Below are 17,793 nucleotides of genomic sequence, written 5' to 3'. Positions count from 1 at the left end.
CAAAAGTCGCTTACCAGCACATATCAAGGAAAAATTAATGACAATACCTGAGAATCATGAGGAATACTTTTTATCCGCTCTGGATTCGACTAACGTGATTTATGAAGAGCGGCAGTCGCAACACCAGAACAAGAATGTGCAAATCGACTATCTGCGAAATAGTGATGCGCAAAGTAGTAACGGCGGAAACGACAAACACGGTGGCTACCCTTATCTCTGGTGTAATAATAATCACGCAAGAGGTAACTATGGTAACCGGGTGTAATGTCTCTTGCAGCGGTCTCTCCGCGATGTTTTCAGAAATTTTATAAATTATATTGAAAGGGTACAGTACCGCGCGACATTGAAAATAGGTACAACATACTTCATTACCTTTGTCAGAACAACACATTTTTTTTTTGTAAAATAACTCAATTTCAATTAATACAGCGAAGCCGGATACCAGTGTGGGAAAGAATGACAATTTATTTATTTAATTGATCACATGTGCACTCCGACAAAATAAATCCCTACGTCCAGTTTGGTGAGATCTTTTGAAATGAATGAATGTATGGTCGTCTGCTAACCACAGATAGTGAATGTGAATATATGATCATCTTTGAGTCGATCCTTTGGCCACCTTTGGTGGGACCAAAGGGATGAAATTTACCTGAGGTTTGAGCACCTGAAATATGGCTGACCAATACGGTAGCAAGGTGCTCCCCCGCTTCAGCAGAGGTGCGAGAGGACCTCGAGAACGGCCATGTTTCAGCACTCTGCCGCTGGATCTTGTGCTGTTATGACCTGTTTTAGTTGTGCTCCGTAATGACGAAAGAGTGGAGACATGGTATGCATGTGGAATATTTAAGAGTAGTTTGAAATAATAATTTCTCTATTTCAGGAACTTTTGTGGGGAGAATTAAACGTCAGGCAGGTAATATTAATGGGATTGTAGTAGTCTTCGGAAGTGACCAACGGTCACAATGAAACCACGTGTAGCAATAAGTTGAAATACTTCTGTGTGCTTAAGTTAAGCTGAATTACTAGCGTGTGTACAATAAGTTGAAATATTTAAGAAATAGCGTGTGTACCATAAGTTGAAATATTTAAGAAATGGCGTGTGCAGCACTTGAAATTAGAGACGAGTACTTCCACGTGGTGAGTACTGTGTGAGTCTCAAACTGTGTATGAGACAAAGGATAAAGAGAAGTACTCGTCCATGGTATCAGTTGAGGACTCGCATGTGTGATGAATACATCCTTAATATTACTTTGCGTGATATGATTCCGTGTGATGCTAGATTCAAACTCTGAGAGAGAAGCAAGGTGAGACGGCCGTCTATCCAGCAACATCACTTGGCTTGCATTGCACAGGAAGACGTGCATATATCTCCAGAGTTCATAGTAGGAAAGTAGAATTACGAAGTGGGGCAGTGTCGTGTGAAACTGGGATAAATATTAATTGAAGTGGGAAAGCTGAAAGTGATAATGTTGTGACTATTACCTGTGTAGTATTTCATATTGTAGTGTGGTGTATGTCATGTAATTCGGGTATGTGTGGTTTGCATGGGAGAGTAGCGAGGTAGTTTCAAAAGATTAGTGGGTTATGCTTGTTCCTTCTGTACCGCTTGGTCTGGAGGAAAGTTTCGTTATGATGATTGTGAGAGTCGAAGTGTGAGAAATAATAAAAGATCCACCATCCAATCCAGAAAGTGCACTGTAGTGTTAAATAATTACGAGACCATAATATAGAGATTCACCAATGTAAAGCCATGCCCACTGGGCGGAATTTCTCATGTGTTGTTGTTGTAGTTTATTGAATATGTGTTTAGGTTATAGAATTTATCGGAATAAATAAGGTAGTGAAAAGAAAAAGATTGGTGGACTTTTCCTTCGAATTGTATGTTGTCATGATGTCCCGAATTTATAATGCGTGCGCCATTCATATTCAGTGCGGTGGCCACGTGTTGATAAAAGCCGTTAAATAAAAGACATAAAGAAAATGCGGTATTGCCAGTGCGTAGTGAACAGTCTGAGTTCTGTAAATCACTGATAGTCAGATGTGCGTTTCCGTTGCGTATTATTCATACAGGAGGATAATTTGTAACTTAATTGTGAGTACCAGAGTTCATGTTACTCGATAAATAAGAATGAATCCACTCGCTTGGCAGACCACTCATCTTGCAGGCCTGACTGCTTGATGCCACAGTATGAGCAAGGCATGTGGGTGCCTCTCAATATAACTCTGTACATATCTTGAAATATCTCTTCTTATCTTACCGATTATCAATGCAAAGTAGTTTCAAGCCCAGTTATTCCTTGGAGCGTCCATTTACTCCATGGAATAGCTTCTCTGCTATCTATGTTTTCTGTTATGAAAAGAATGAAGGACTTCTTGCCGATTAGTCGTGAAAGAAGGAGGATGTATATGTGTGTATTGTTGAGCTAGTCGTCATCTTGATGAGATTCTGTATGAGAAGGAATTTAATACATGAACTAAACTAAAGTAAGTGTGTTCGCGTATTATTTAACTGATTATTATTGACAGTGTCTGCTTACTACGCTGTGTTGCACGGGATCAGTGGGGAACGTCTGATTTACACTGGACGAACCTGCCGTTTTGTATGCTTCAAATAAATAGGCTAACACGGTCTTACCAGCAGGTCTCCGGTCTTCCCCATGTGATCACCGAAAGTTAATAATTATTACAGATGTTTTCAGGAGATCGACTGACAATTTTCGTCGCACCGAGACTTCGAAATGGCTTCACTGCCTTATAGATTTTAAGTTAAGCTCAATTTAATCATGATAGAACAGTATTGAACTGTGTGAATGTGATAAGCCTGCTTTTTGAATGAAAATTCCCTTAACATACGCATGTTTTTACTATCCTGATCAGTGAAGCTAAATCAGGCCGGTGTGAGAGAGGTTTTTAAAATTTAGATCCCACAAAAAAAAAAAATATATTAAACGGGGAAACCAAGAACATAAACGAGATTTTAAAGGAAACCACACCCCTAATTACGACAGTACAGCGTGTGCCGAACAGAGGGGTTTCAGATTCAAACTGCAACCCCGGCGGGCGGTAATAACCAGTATGAAAACTGGCAAGGGCCGACCAGTGGTAAACAGCCGGGAAGTCTTCCTGGTAGCTACAACTAGTGGAGCAACAATTATGTACCAGACAGCAGTCAGGGTCCAAGAATTTAATTCACAGGCATCGCAAAACACAAATTGGCGAAGTCAACACCAAAGTGTGCGATAGGCCCCTTTTCGCAGGCCAAGGAAGGGGATGGGGAATACAATTAATTTATAATTATTTTTTGAGATAGGACAAAGAAGTAGAAAACAAATATAGGAGGAATTTTGTCAGGAAAATGTGGACAATTTGGAAGAGGACAGAAGGGAGTCTGCAGAGGCCTTAATAAATGCCAGGACAGCTGAATTAGATATGCACATTGTACTGGATACAGGTGCATCGACGAATGTAATTTCACAAGGTTTATTTAATGAGTTACAAAAGGGAACGCACATACCACCATTCCCTGTGCAGAACAGTCGAATCTTGACTGCAGTAGGGAGCAAACCTAAAGGGGTGAAATTTCCAGCATTACTATCGAAAAATTTCCTTCAATGTGCGTTTTTCTAGTGATGGAAAAACTTGTAGTTAACTGTCGGTATGGATACCTTCCGACAGTCCGTGGTACAGATTGGTGTAGGATAGAGAAAGAGTTTATTTACAGTTAACGAACAAAGGTTATCAGTAGATTTAATGACAACCAGTACAATAGAATGCAAACTTCGGTCAAATATAGACATTAGAGGAAAATTATCTTATTCAGATGTACTGTTCCGTGAGGCACAAAAAGACTAACAGCTACATGAAAGAAGTATAGATCTAGGACTAATATATCCAAAGGTAAGTGAATCACCTTGTTTGTCAGAAAACTAGAAAGAGGAGTTACAAAATTAAAAAGAAAAGTGTGTGAAATCTTATGGGACTTAACTGCTAAGGTCATCAGTCCCTAAGCATACACACTACTTAACCTTAATTATCCTAAGGACAAACACACACACCCATGCCCGAGGGAGGACTCGAACCTCCGCCGGGACCAGCCGCACAGTCCATGACTACAGCGCCCAAGACCGCTCGGCTAATCCCGCGCGGCTTACAGAATTAATACTACGGTTTGCGCATGCATTTGAAAAGCGCCCAGTAGTAATATGAAGTTAGACACACAAGTGAAAATTTACCCACACGAAACGTTCTGTTTTTCATCCTGTTCCGTAACCTGATCCAAGAAGGAAGCAGTGAGGAAGTAAATTTAAAGGATGATGGATTGGGGTGTCATATAACGCTCATAATTCGCCGTATTGTAATCATATTTTAGCTATCGCCAAATCCGACGGTGGCCTTAGGCTTGTACTAAACGCACAGAAATAAATAAGATCATTGTTCTTGTTAAGACACGTTCCGACAACTTAGAAGAACAGTTACTAAAATTCAGTAAAGTCAAATACCTTACCATAATCCATTTAAAGGCGCCGCATTGGCAGAATAGCCCTCCATGAAGACAGTAGGAAATACACAGCTTATGTACGTGGTGGCAGAAGCTATGATTTTTTGTCTTGCCTTTCGACTTAAAAGTGAGTGCAGGAGTTTTTATTCCCGCGTTAGACAGTCTTAGATCAAGAACTGCTTAATAAAGTCACCGTCTACATGAATGTCTTACTAGAGCAACGCCTACCTGGAAAGAGCATTTGCGGGTTTTGAGATAAGTACTATACTGTTTCTTAGAATACAGTGTTACAGTGAATATAAACAATTCTGAATTTGGGAAGGAAAACGTTAAATTCCTAGGGCACATCATGTCACTCCAAGGTATTTTGCCAGATCCCGGGTAACTAGATGCAGTAAGACATTTTCCTCCGCCTCAGAACAAAAAACAACTCAAAGCTTATCTGGGCTTAGTATCTTTCTTCAGAAAATTTATTCCTGGCCAGTTGCTGAACAGTCATGCCCTGTCAAACCTGTTATGGAACAAAAGCCCATGGATGTGGACCAATCAGTGTCAAACCGACTTTGAAAACACAAAAAAGCTCTATTCAGTGCAAATATATTGCATCACCAAGACGTGTCACAAGAGTTTTGTTCCAGCACTGAAGCGTCTTCACAGGATCTGGGGGCATTGCTATTCATAATCGCCGAGACAAATGGACAACAAACAAGCAAGATAATTAGTTCTGCAAGCAGAACTCTAACTGAATCTGAGTGATCATATGCAGTAACAGATCTCGAAGCTCTCTCTATACTGTGAACTTTTAAGAAATTAGAATATTATTTGTGGGGAAAACACGTCAAAGTCTATTGCGACCACGAAGCGCTTTCTTTTCTCTTGACGTGCAAACTGCTGCACAGAATAGCCAGAGGGTGTCTTTACTTGCAGGAATTCAGTTTCGAGGTAGTGTACATCAAGGGTAAGCAAAACATAACTGCTGACACATTCTTGAGCTACCTGAAAGGTTAAATGAAGTTTTACAACTGATCGAACAGAATTCTGAAATCCGCTTCCTACCTATTCAAGACAAAACACACTAACCATATTATACAAAAATGTGCACTAGGCCGGGGCAATCGCAAGAAGAGGATCCACGCTGGAAAAAGCCAAGACTCAAACTGTGTGGAAGAGATGATTATAGTAACATAAAAAATATTTATGCTGATTATAAAGGACTACATTTTCACAGACTTACAGCTAACCAACAACAGTGGTCCGTACGTCTATCTGAAAAGGGAGAACTAGCTCATCATATAAGTTCTAAGGATAAATAATTTAGTGATGATGAGAATTAATATGAAATAATTTGTGACTACAACGTTGTCTTAGGAATTTTGTAGGCGAAAACAACTTCTTAAAAGTTGTTAACTTGTATTTAAATATTGTTACGCAAATATCGAAAATGATGTGGTAAATTCATGTTTAAACCTGTGTATAAGCGAAATGTATTAGACCTCACGTGTCAGCTAATATGAAAATGACATTTATGTGTAGTTATAAGGAGCAAATTTACTTCTTGTCTTAATTTCTTTATGTAAATCATGTGAAATTTTACGGGCTGGCACAAAGACGTATAAAGAAAACTGTATGTGAAAAGGATGTTTAACAAATGTGAGGTGAAAAGGGACTTCAAGAAAAACTGTTCACATGTCATATATTTAGCGTGTTATGTGAGGAACACACACTTACGAGTGCCTACAATGACGAAAGCTAAGTGCTCTTTATAGTGGCGTTGGACGCCGAACTTAACTGTGAAGAAGGAATTAAAGCAAGTAATTTAGGGACTTGTCTGGAATATGGTGAGCTCTCGACGTGGTCCCGATAATACATGATGACCTTTTGGACATACAACCATGGGCAGAACTTTATGGCTTCTCCTTTGCGGCATCGAACTTTTTAACCAAGCATAAATAAACGTGCACTTGTCCTACGGAGCTACTCTCTGTACACTACAGCGACCTGCCATCCGTCGACTAAAAAGTTATAGACCCGAGGGTGAACCGTTCTCCGTAGTTGCACCGATGGTACTACAAGAGACGCGCACAACGAACACCTCTTGACGTGTGGAGATGTAACTGCACAAACTGCGGGTGGCTGTTGCTCCTCAGTAATGGAGCAAACCACTCTAATTTTAACATGCCCTTTGTCAAGTCATGATCTCTCATAAGCTGAACTTCCGAAATTTTATAAATTTCCTATAAATTAATTGTAACACAAATAAAGCAGACACTTGCAGGGGATAAATAAAACATAAACTTGGCCACAATTAAAGGGATTTGATCCCCAGCCAGGTCAAAATGTAGTTTAACTGGTATTTTCATATTAAACTTGATTATTTATGTTATGTTATGTATGTTTGTAAAGAGCACCACTACTGAATTCTGTATACAGTAGGGAACAGTTGCGGTGGATCTTATTTTGGTTTACCCACACAGGGTATGTCATTTAGCAAGTGTCCGAATACTGTGCGGAGCAAAGCTGCAATACAAATATGTCTGCGCCAAAAAGAGATATGTGCGAAAGGAAGAATCAATATTTATCTATCTTATAATGTTTCTTTAGCTGACGTCAGTTTTTTCACTCTTCAGCTATCTATCTTTTCCCGTCCGTGATTCTGGATGGCGTGAGTGGGCTATGTGTATTTGTGCAAAAGTTTTTACAGTACATCCTTTGGAAAGGGAGGCAGTTTCTTTCGTTTTTAAAATACTCCTACTGCAAACTATACCTACATACGGAAACACAAGAACTTGCAGTCTTCTAGAATAACGGTGACCTGAATTGCGGTTTTATTTTTTTGCGTTTTTCATCACGGCGATGGAAGACGTTCACTTTTCTTCAAGAACGAAGAGGTAAATAACATTCGGTTAAAACGAGAATCAGTATGTTAATCAATTAGATTGTTTCAGTGCTAATAGTAGCGAGAGACTGTGGAGGTGTGAACTTAGACGAGCTAACTGTTCATGGTGAAAATATCCGCCAGCCACATACCTAGAAATAATCCACATTATTCGAACTTCCTTTACGAAGCCAGTGTCTCAGTAACTACTACAATACCATTATCCAACCACGAGCTCCTGATTTAGCCTCTTATGGAATGATGCAAGACTGCGGATACAGCAACAGTCCAATGAGACTTTTATCTCTCAGTATGTGGAGGGTGTGGTCTTGCCCGCAGATGCTTTTCTTATGATTTGAGTCTCTCTTTCGCACTGTAACTTTGGCTCACTACTTCAAGTCACATTACACCTCAACTAGGATGTTTACTTCGACACCCTTAACCTTTCTTCTACTTCTTCTCAATGCTTTGCACACTTCAGCTTTCCAAAATTACAACAGCTATGTTTACAAGGCTTCAGGCATACGTTCCTGGTTTGACAACTACTCAGCCACACTGTCGCAACTCGGCCATCTAATTCGCCCAATCTCAGCAGAACAGGAAATATCTGTGACTGTTTCAATATCGTGTAAAACGTAACAGAGTCCTCGTATCCTGATGGCTCTATGGGATCGGACTGTGGGTAACTTCAGTTGACTACAGCACACCTGAAGAAACTTTTCTCTTCCTCGTGAATTAAGAGGATTATCGCTACACGGCATCAGCGTGATATCTACGAGGTTACTAATGTACACTGAGGTGACAAATGTCACAGGATACCTCCTAATACCGTGTAGGACCTTAAGACCTCTTTTGATCAGCATGGTGCAGCAACTGAACGTACCGTGGACTCAACAACTGGCTGGAAGCCCAGTGCAGATACACTGAGCCATGCTGTGTCTACAGCTGTCTGTACCAGCGGAAGTGTTGGCGTTGCAGAATTATGTTCACGAAATGACCTATCGATTACGTTCCATAAATGTTCGATGGTATTTATGTCTCGCGATCTGGGTGGGCAGTTCATCCACCTGAATTGTGTAGAATGTTCGTCAAAGCAATAACGGCCAATTGTGGTTCAATGTTATTATTGTTGTTTGGAAACATGAAGCCCATGAATGGCTGCAAATGGTCTCCAGGTAGGAGTTGGACGAGAGTACTCATTCCATTCCATGCAAGTACAGTTCACACCATCATGCAGTCACCAGCAGCTTGCACAGTGCACTGTTGACAACTTTGGTCCATGGCATCGTGGGATCTGGATCACACTGAAACCTTATCGTCAGGTCTTACCAGCTGAAATGGGGTTTTCCAGTTGTCTACGGTCCAACAGGTATGTCTCGAGCACCCGACAAGCACCGCAGGTGATGTGCTGTTATCAAAAGCACTCGCTTTGGTCGTCTGCGGCCATAGCCCACTAACGTCAGATTTCGCCGCACTGTCCTAACCGAGACATTCGTCGTACATTCTACACTGATTGCAGCGGTTATTCCACGCAGTATTACTTGTCTGTTAGCACTGGCTACAGAAACGCTGCTGTTGTTGGTCGCTAAGGGAAGACCGTTGGCCACTACGTTGTCCATTGTGTTGTCCCCAATTTTGGTATTTTCGGCACACTCCTGACAACCTGGATCCCAGAATAATAAATTCCCTAACGATTTCCGAAGCGGAGTGTCCCATGCGTCTAGCTTCAACTACCATTCTGCGTCCAGAGACTGTTATTTACCGTCGTGCGGCCATCATCATGTAGGAGACCTTTTCACATGAATCATCTGAGTACAAAGGACAGCTCTGCCATTACAGTGCCCTTTTCCAACTTCTGTACGAGATACTACCGCCATCTGCGTATGTGCATGTCACTATCCCATGGTTTTGTCACCTCAATGTATTCTACGACATGCTTTGAAAAAAAGAAAAAATACGTAGTTTACTAACTTTGGAAAAATACTGGCTGGCCACTTAACCCGCAGGTGCACATCTATTACAATGGTCAACAGCGATTTTGTTGCCAATTAATTGACAGTGAATTTACGGTAACTTTATGGACCTGAATTCTAATATGTCAATCGTTTTGCTAGATTGGCTATGTTTGTTGAGGTAATGTACAATATGTAGATAAACAAACAAACAAGAATTCAAAATATTAATTGAGATACATTCTGTACACAGTTAAATGAAAATGAGAAAAACATATGGAAAGGATCACAAAAATGCAGTTTCGTTGTTGATTTAGCTTGTAATAGAAAAAGAAAGGAAAAAACAGACCGTCTTTTAAAGACATTACAATTAGCTAATGGAAAAACTCCACCCGTGTGTTTTTCTCTTGTGTCGATCTTCAGGACAGCCACGCTGAAGATTCTAGTAGTAGTTTGGCATCATGTGCTTGTCCCATCTACCTTGATATCGTTCTTCCATCACCTGAGAATCTTGGTGGCATCTTTTACCTTGTTCCTCGCTGCAGTCACCAATATTGTCCGGAAATCTATCAAGATGGGTGTCGAGGTAATGAATCTTAGTGCTCATATAAGCCCCCAAGCTTTTGAAGTTTCTGACCGTGTTTTGCACCAGTTCCTCATAATTAAATGCTTTGTGGTTACCCAAGAAATTTTTGACAAAACAGTTCCAGGCATATGCTTCAATCCAACTCATAACTTTAATGAATTCCAAATCATGTATAAGCTTCCGAATTTGGAGACCACAAAATGTATCAGCTTTTAATTTTACGTTATTGAGACCAGGGAATGATTTGCATATATATTTGAAACAGATACTATTTTTGTCCATTGCTTTCATAAAATGCTTCATTACACCAAGCTTGGTATGAAGTGGTGGAAGAATGATTTTTTCCCTGTCAACTAATGGTTCTTTTAGGACATTAGCTGCTCTTACAGTAAAGCTACCTCTTGATGGCCATGAAACTTTTTCCCAGTGATTATGCTTTGCTCTGCTATCCCACATGCAAATAATGCAAGGGCATTTTGTGTACCTCCTTTGCGGTCCAAGCAAAAAGTTAACCATCTTTAAATCAAGACAGATAGGCCATTGGTGTCGATTAAAACAAAGTTTCTGGAGAATCACCTGGATATTTTCGTATTCCTCATGAAGTTTCATCGAGTGGCCAATTGGAATGGACACATAGCAGTTACCGCAACACACATTTTATGCTTCTGGTTGAGCAATCGATAAAAAGCCTCCAGTCTTGAGGTTAATATTTTCGTAGTCCCACTTTTAGTAGTAAACCAGGGTTGCCAATGCAGTAAACAAGTGCATCATCTTGACTGAAATGTGGGAGTAGATGTTCTTTTCTTGTCAGGTAAGTTGCAATTTTAGTTCCTGGTTGTAGACAATTCTTCTCATTTAGTTTAGATACTAAGAGTTCAGAAGAGTGTTTAGAAAGACTGTGGTCCCTTACCAAATCGTTAAGCTCTTCCTGACTGAAGAATTGATGTATTGTGGAAATTCCTTCGTATTCATATTCACTACTACTAGTGTTCAAGTCCTGTAATATCGTCATCTGAAGGATGTAGTTTCGGCACAGTGGTGAACACTGGTACAGGAGTGTCGTCGCTATGTCGCACAGGGCGCCTTGCTGATTCTAAATGGGGATATTCCCAATCGCGCTTCTTGTAGCGATTGAAACCTTTTACGACGACAGTGCAAAAATAACAATAATTATAGCGATTTTTTGGCTCTCGCCACACCAGTGGCACTCCAAAGTTTGAATTCCTTCGTTTACCATTAGTCCACAGTCGTAAAGACTCGACACAGTTTTTGCAAGCTTTATGAGGAACCCAATGTTTATCTTGGTCTCCCAGCTTAATCCCAAAATACGCAGCATAGGCCTGTTTCACAAAGTCAGTTATGTTCTTCTGTTGTTTTTGCAGAGTGTATTCTCCACAAATATAGTAGAACACGTCAGGAGGGTTGAAACAACCTCTATGCGAAAAAGAAAATAAAATAAATCAAAAACTATATTTGTAAAAAGATATTTTATTATAAATATGATAAAATGGAACTAATAAGACAATATACAGGGTGTCCCACTTATCTCGACCGCCCATAATAACTGTTCGTTCAGAGGCAAATTACAATTGTTTCAAGCAAATGTCCTTTGGCTGTCAGGCGTTCATTAATCAGCCTGACTGCCTTCGCTGTAGCTTTGTGTTTTTACAAAGATGTAAACAGCGGTATGACCTTTTCAAATGGCACCCTGTATGTTTTATTCGGTAATTCATTTCCTCTCCTAAAGGCCTATTCAAAAATGTATCACAGTTTACCATTCATTGAAACACAACGTTATTAATTACATAACACAACATTGCCTTTGAGCCCTTGATCACAAACCCGTCCACTTGCTGTAGTTGTCAGAAAACAAATTAAAACCAAGTAAAAACATAACACAACATGGACATTGACTCTCCTGTATCATTGCGCAGGGGAAGAACAATCAAAGGTGCTCAGAGTGACGACCCTGGACACCGATACACTTGTGCACTCGTTGAATGAAAGAATTATTTAGTGTTTCCAGTGTTGCTTACTGAAGAGAATTACAAGCAAGCACGATACGTTCCTGAATGTCCTCTGGAGTTGATGGAATATAGCGATAAACAACACTTTTAATGCATATCCAAAGAAAAAAGTCCAGAGGATTTAAATCAGGAGACCTAGCAGGCCAAGTAACTGTACCATCTCGACCAATCCATCTGGCAGGATACCTTCGGTTCAGAACGCGACGTGCACGCAAGGCATTATGTGCTGGACATCCATCGTGTTGATACCACATAAGCTTTCTGGTTCTTTGCGGCACTTCTTCCAGAAGAGGAGCAAGAATTCGTCTGAGGAAGTTGGCATACCCTGTGCCGTTTAGACAATCATTGCTGAAATAAGGGCCAATAATTGTATTACCAAGCATCCCACACCAGACGTTAACTCTTCATTGACGCTGATGTTCCATCTGTCTAAGCCATCGTGGGTTGTAGTTGGACCAATAATGCATGTTCCATGTATATACCTGTCCTTTGCGAAGAAACATTAATCGGTAAATAGAGCGTTGGAGAAGAAGTTCGGGCTGGCGAGGATTTGCTGCTGTTCCCACTGACAGAACTGTACACGATTCTGGAAATCATTCCCATGCAATTCTTGATGTAGTTGTACATGGTAAGGATGGAACCGGTGACGTGTAAGAATACGATGTACACTGGTTTTAGGAATGCCAACCTCGTATTCAAGCTGCCGCTTGCTCATATGTGGATTCATAGCAACGGAAACGAGAACAGTAACTGCGGCAGCTTCGTTTGTGCGAGTGCTGCGACAACTGCGTTGTCGTGGGTTGAAACTTCCCGTTTCCTGAAACGTCGCAACAGGACGAGAAAACGTCCGTCGGTAAGGTGGGTTCTTGTCAGGATATCGCTCTCTGTACAGTTCCCCCGCCTATCTTCAACAACAACAACAACAACAATAAAAGAAATGTTACGTCGATGCAGTTTGTAGGAAGGATAGCCTTTACACAACAGTATTTAAAAGGACTAAACTACTGTACTAAATGTACCAGAACATAAAAAAACAGTATTGCAGTTACTGTTTGCTAACTTACATTCCCCATAGATGAGTAGCATTTCTACCTTCTCTTCGTTGGTGTACATTCTACTCATGCAACTCTTTAACTGACGATGGTTGACAAATGACGGGTGTGCATTCTACTTATGCTTACATCTGTCCTCTGCCAACTCGGCGCATGGATGTGTTCCATTACCCCGAGTACCTGCACTAAGCGCTTGGAGCGTCAACATGAGTGTTGTATTATGTAATTAATAACGTTGTGTTTCAGTGAATGGTACACTGTGATACATTTTTGAATAGGTCTTTAGGAGAGGAAATGAATTGCAGAATAAAAAATACAGGGTGCCATTTGAAAAGGTCATACCGCTGTTCATATCTTTGTAAAAAACAAAGCTACAAAGAAGCCAATCCTGCTGATTGATGCCCCCAGACGGCTAAAGAACATTTGCTGTAAACATCGTGTAATCTGCATCTGGACAAACAGTTATTTAGGATGGTCAAGACAAATAGGAGACCCTGTATATTACAATATGATCTATAACTTACATTTAAGTAACAATAATGTTGTAACTAATCGTGACATACCCTTTTCTTGATACAATGAACTTGAAATTCTTCACTTACCTAAACTTTTAATAGTTATTTCCCGCTCAACTGTCGCTCTGAGCACAAACAACGGGGTGGTGGACCCTGACCTTCAATCCAGCAGTGTGACCAACTGACTCTCTTTGAAATTGTGAGACACAAGATGTGTCTCAGATTTCTACCACGTCGCATAATCTCACCACCTCCTCTATAGCAAGTAAGATATAAGATATTACACTTGTACATATGCAAAATCACAAAATATAATACGAATAGGCATACAGAATTATGGAATTCACAACCGATTTACTGATAACTTAACGATTAAACGCTACACGTCAGAGATAGCTCGTATCTAAAAAACTAGAGTCAACTGGGGAAATCTGTTTTCATATTCAGCATTTCAAATATGCCCAGTATACGTTATACGTTCAAATATAGCTGGCAACAGGTATACTTTTTTAATTTTTTATTTAATTTTTAATTTTTGTTTTGTTTTGTTTTAGAGCTGTGTTATTCAGAGGTAGTTGTCGTACACACTTTATAACGTTCCACAAAATTTGCTGCTGGCACGAGTAAATTGTGTCTACTTTAGGCTTTCAAAAATTGAATTTTCAATACAGCCCTACTATAGAGATGGGCGATCCGCTCTTGAACTAATTCATAGAGTTCAATCTTTCAAAGGAGTGAACAATCAGTGATTCAGAAAAAAAGAACGGTAGCTCCAAACGTTTCCCACGGCAGAGAGAGAGAGAGAGAGAGAGAGAGAGAGAGAGAGACGGAGCATATCAGCAGCGCCTCTGCTGGTCACAGCACAGTGCACGCCACACAACACAGCCAGCGCCGGCCTCTGCCCTGCTTCTACCTTGGCTGCCTGCATTATGCAGTGCCCCATTGGATTTTGTGTTTCACATATGCCGTGGCGTCTCTGTGCGTCGTCTGCCGCGCAGTGTCTGGCGCAGCGTAACTTCGCATCGCACTCTGTCGGCGATTGTTTCAGTCGCATGTCCTGCCCTCTGGGCAGTTGATGCGAGCAACAGGACAGAGAGCCACCTAGCGGATAACATAGGAACTACTTGCAAAAACCCGCTCGCAAGGGAACGAACTATTTGTCTCGGAGCGGGTGAGTTCACCGCTACCCCCTCCCTCGGAACTCGCCCGCTCAACGCTCGCCCCACCGTCTCGACTCTAGCTAGAGCGTCGAGCAAAGCGACTCAGGTGTCACTGCGGTCTCAGCTCACGCAGTAATACAGCTCGCGGCTCGACCTGCTCGACTCAGCGCCTCTGCATCGGAGTTCGTCCCCACTGGATATTGTTCTTCGTAGTAATGCCGCTATGTATATTACATTATTATGTTATGTATACATCAATTGTTTTTATTTTATTTTTATTTGTTTAAACTGATTAGATTAGGTTCCTGATGACTCCTCTTACTATAGGATTTTTATTATAGACACTCGAATTTACGCTTTAATTACGAGCGAACCGATAAACGTATCGCAAAATGTGATACACCAATATTTTCCTTGTTTTATTCTGCGTAAGGCTATATGCAGCACTTTCGTTTTACAGTCAAATTTATATTTTTTTTTCTTATTCTGGTACGGATTTTGCGATTTTAGGCGTCTTCGAAAGGAAACGTTCACTTTAAAAATATATGGCTTGCGATGTATTTGTATGAGGTTAATGAAATTTTAATACGTTATAGCCAAATATATTGTTAATGTAAATCTCAAGTTACAACATTTTCCGATCACCCAAAAAACCACGATAGTGCAAAATAAATCAATAATCAAAAACTTTGTCATATCGTGGAAATTTCAATAAACAATACAAAATTCTTACTCATTATCTGTGTTACTTCAAAATAGGATCAAATAAGATCAAAATACAGGTATAGTACTGGAATAAACCAAGTTTAAAGGGCAATGTGCCTTCCATTTATTTTATATTGTAAATGAGTGGTGAGTCATGAAAAAGAGCTAATTCATTTCAGGGAGTGAACAGTTCTGATCCAATCTCTGAAAAGAACAGTTTTGCCCATCTCTACCCTACTAGAGCATAGACATGAGCATAAACTGCAGACTCCTGTTATGGATGTTATGGATGAGACTTAACCGGTGCACTCGAATTATTACTGTGACTGCCGTAATTACTTATTGTAGTTGCCTGTATATGATAAAGAGTGTTAAAAGATCGAGTCGAGATGATTCCTCTTATGTCCGTCATCCCACCCACACCCACACACAGACACACACACACACACACATACACACACACACACACACTCACAGAGCCACTGTGTGACTGATGCGGTGTAGTGTGGTGGGAAGAGCTGCGGGCGACCAGCAGTAAATCACTGCTCGCTGCTGAGGTGGGAGGGGGCGTGCCAGGTCTTTGTGTGGCGGCGCGGGCCATCACTCTCGCGCCGCGGGGTGTTGCGTCTAATGCCCTCATCAGCGGCCCCGCGCACGCTGCTTCACCAGCATGCTCTACCCCCAGCAGCACCTCCCAGTGTTGCGTGTCCGCCGCCTGGGTGGAATGTTTCTCCTTCCGTCCTAAAATGCAAAATTTCACAGACATAAATGGCACGATAATTCAACGTTTCGTCCCCATATGTGGAGGACATCTTAAGTGGGATACAGTTCTTTTGAAGGTGCGTTACACAGCCTGGCTCAGCACTGACTGCCACAGACTGCAGCTGGTTTCCTCCAATCAGGAAGCTGAACGTCACGCTCGAACAGTTTAGCGTTGCCAAACTGGCTCATTAACTGGTAAGTTCACTTCCAGTTCCTTGTTCGGCTTCCTTTCATAATCAGTCTGGGTGTGGCCCTCTTATTTCGTATTTCATCTCACAGAGAACCACACCAAAAACAGCACATACATACACGAGCTCGCGCGCGCGTGCGCACACACATACACACACACACACACACACACACACACACACACACACACACACGCATCACATTCACAAACTCAATCATTTTTTTCCTCTCGAACAAAGGCACCGACCGACCGCCGTGTCATCCTCAGACCACAAGCGTCACTGGATGCAGATATGGAGAGGAATGTGGTCAGCACACCGCTCTCCCGGCCGTAAGTCACTTTCCGAGACTGGAGCCGCTACTTCTCTATCAAGTAGCTCCTCAGTTTGCCTCACAAGGGCTGAGTGCACCCCACTTGTCAACAGCACTCGGCAGACCGGATGGTCACCCATCCAAATGCTAGCCCAGCCCGAGAGCGCTTAACTTCAGTGATCTGACGGGAACCGGTGTTGCCGCTGCGGCAAGGCCGTTGGGCACACACTCAATCATGTTAATGAAATAAACATGTTTCATACACAGCACTTACCAAAAAAACTACTAGACACTGTGAGTTAACGACCATTGTACTGTGAGTTAAATATATGGCCGAAAGAGTCAGCTACAGGAATTGTGAAACGAACACTGTCGTAGAGGACCGCGTGCCACAAAGGGCGCAGATTCACCACGAGATGGGAAATTCACAGGCGTCTAGTGTCTATTGATGCCTAAGCACTGTAGTGTGTGAGTGAGACAGACGAGAACCTACGTCATAGGGAAACCCAGCGAAGCATAGCAGTGTTAAATAAGGCGGACCTAAGATCGGCCAAAAAGGGAAACATTTACGAAAACTATTTAATTTTGTAGTAATTCAGGGAATTAAGCCACAGTAATTTTAATCTACCATCCTTCATAAAATTCCATGGTGATCCCAGTAAAACTTGAATACTGATCATATCTATAATAGTTTAGGATTTACCTTTAAAGTGAAATTAACAAGTTTTGTAACAAAGACCTGAATGCTAAAATCTGAACGCTTTGGTCGATTTTAACGATTGACATTTCATATACACTCCTGGAAATTGAAATAAGAACACCGTGAATTCATTGTCCCAGGAAGGGGAAACTTTATTGACACATTCCTGGGGTCAGATACATCACATGATCACACAGACAGAACCACAGGCACATAGACACAGGCAACAGAGCATGCACAATGTCGGCACTAGTACAGTGTATATCCACCTTTCGCAGCAATGCAGGCTGCTATTCTCCCATGGAGACGATCGTAGAGATGCTGGATGTAGTCCTGTGGAACGGCTTGCCATGCCACTTCCACCTGGCGCCTCAGTTGGACCAGCGTTCGTGCTGGACGTGCAGACCGCGTGAGACGACGCTTCATCCAGTCCCAAACATGCTCAGTGGGGGACAGATCC

The 17,793-nt window shown here is 41.5% G+C and overlaps 1 pseudogene; it reads right to left on the bottom strand.

Annotated features, from left to right (window-relative positions):
- Positions 1-16,737: 16,737 nt before the first annotated feature.
- Positions 16,738-16,855, bottom strand: LOC126177659 (5S ribosomal RNA; annotated as a pseudogene).
- Between the last annotated feature and the right edge of the window lie 938 nt (positions 16,856-17,793).

Source organism: Schistocerca cancellata, chromosome 3 (genome assembly GCF_023864275.1).
Source record: "Schistocerca cancellata isolate TAMUIC-IGC-003103 chromosome 3, iqSchCanc2.1, whole genome shotgun sequence".
In the NCBI taxonomy this organism is placed as follows: domain Eukaryota; kingdom Metazoa; phylum Arthropoda; class Insecta; order Orthoptera; family Acrididae; genus Schistocerca; species Schistocerca cancellata.
This window is presented reverse-complemented; position numbering and strand designations above follow the sequence as displayed.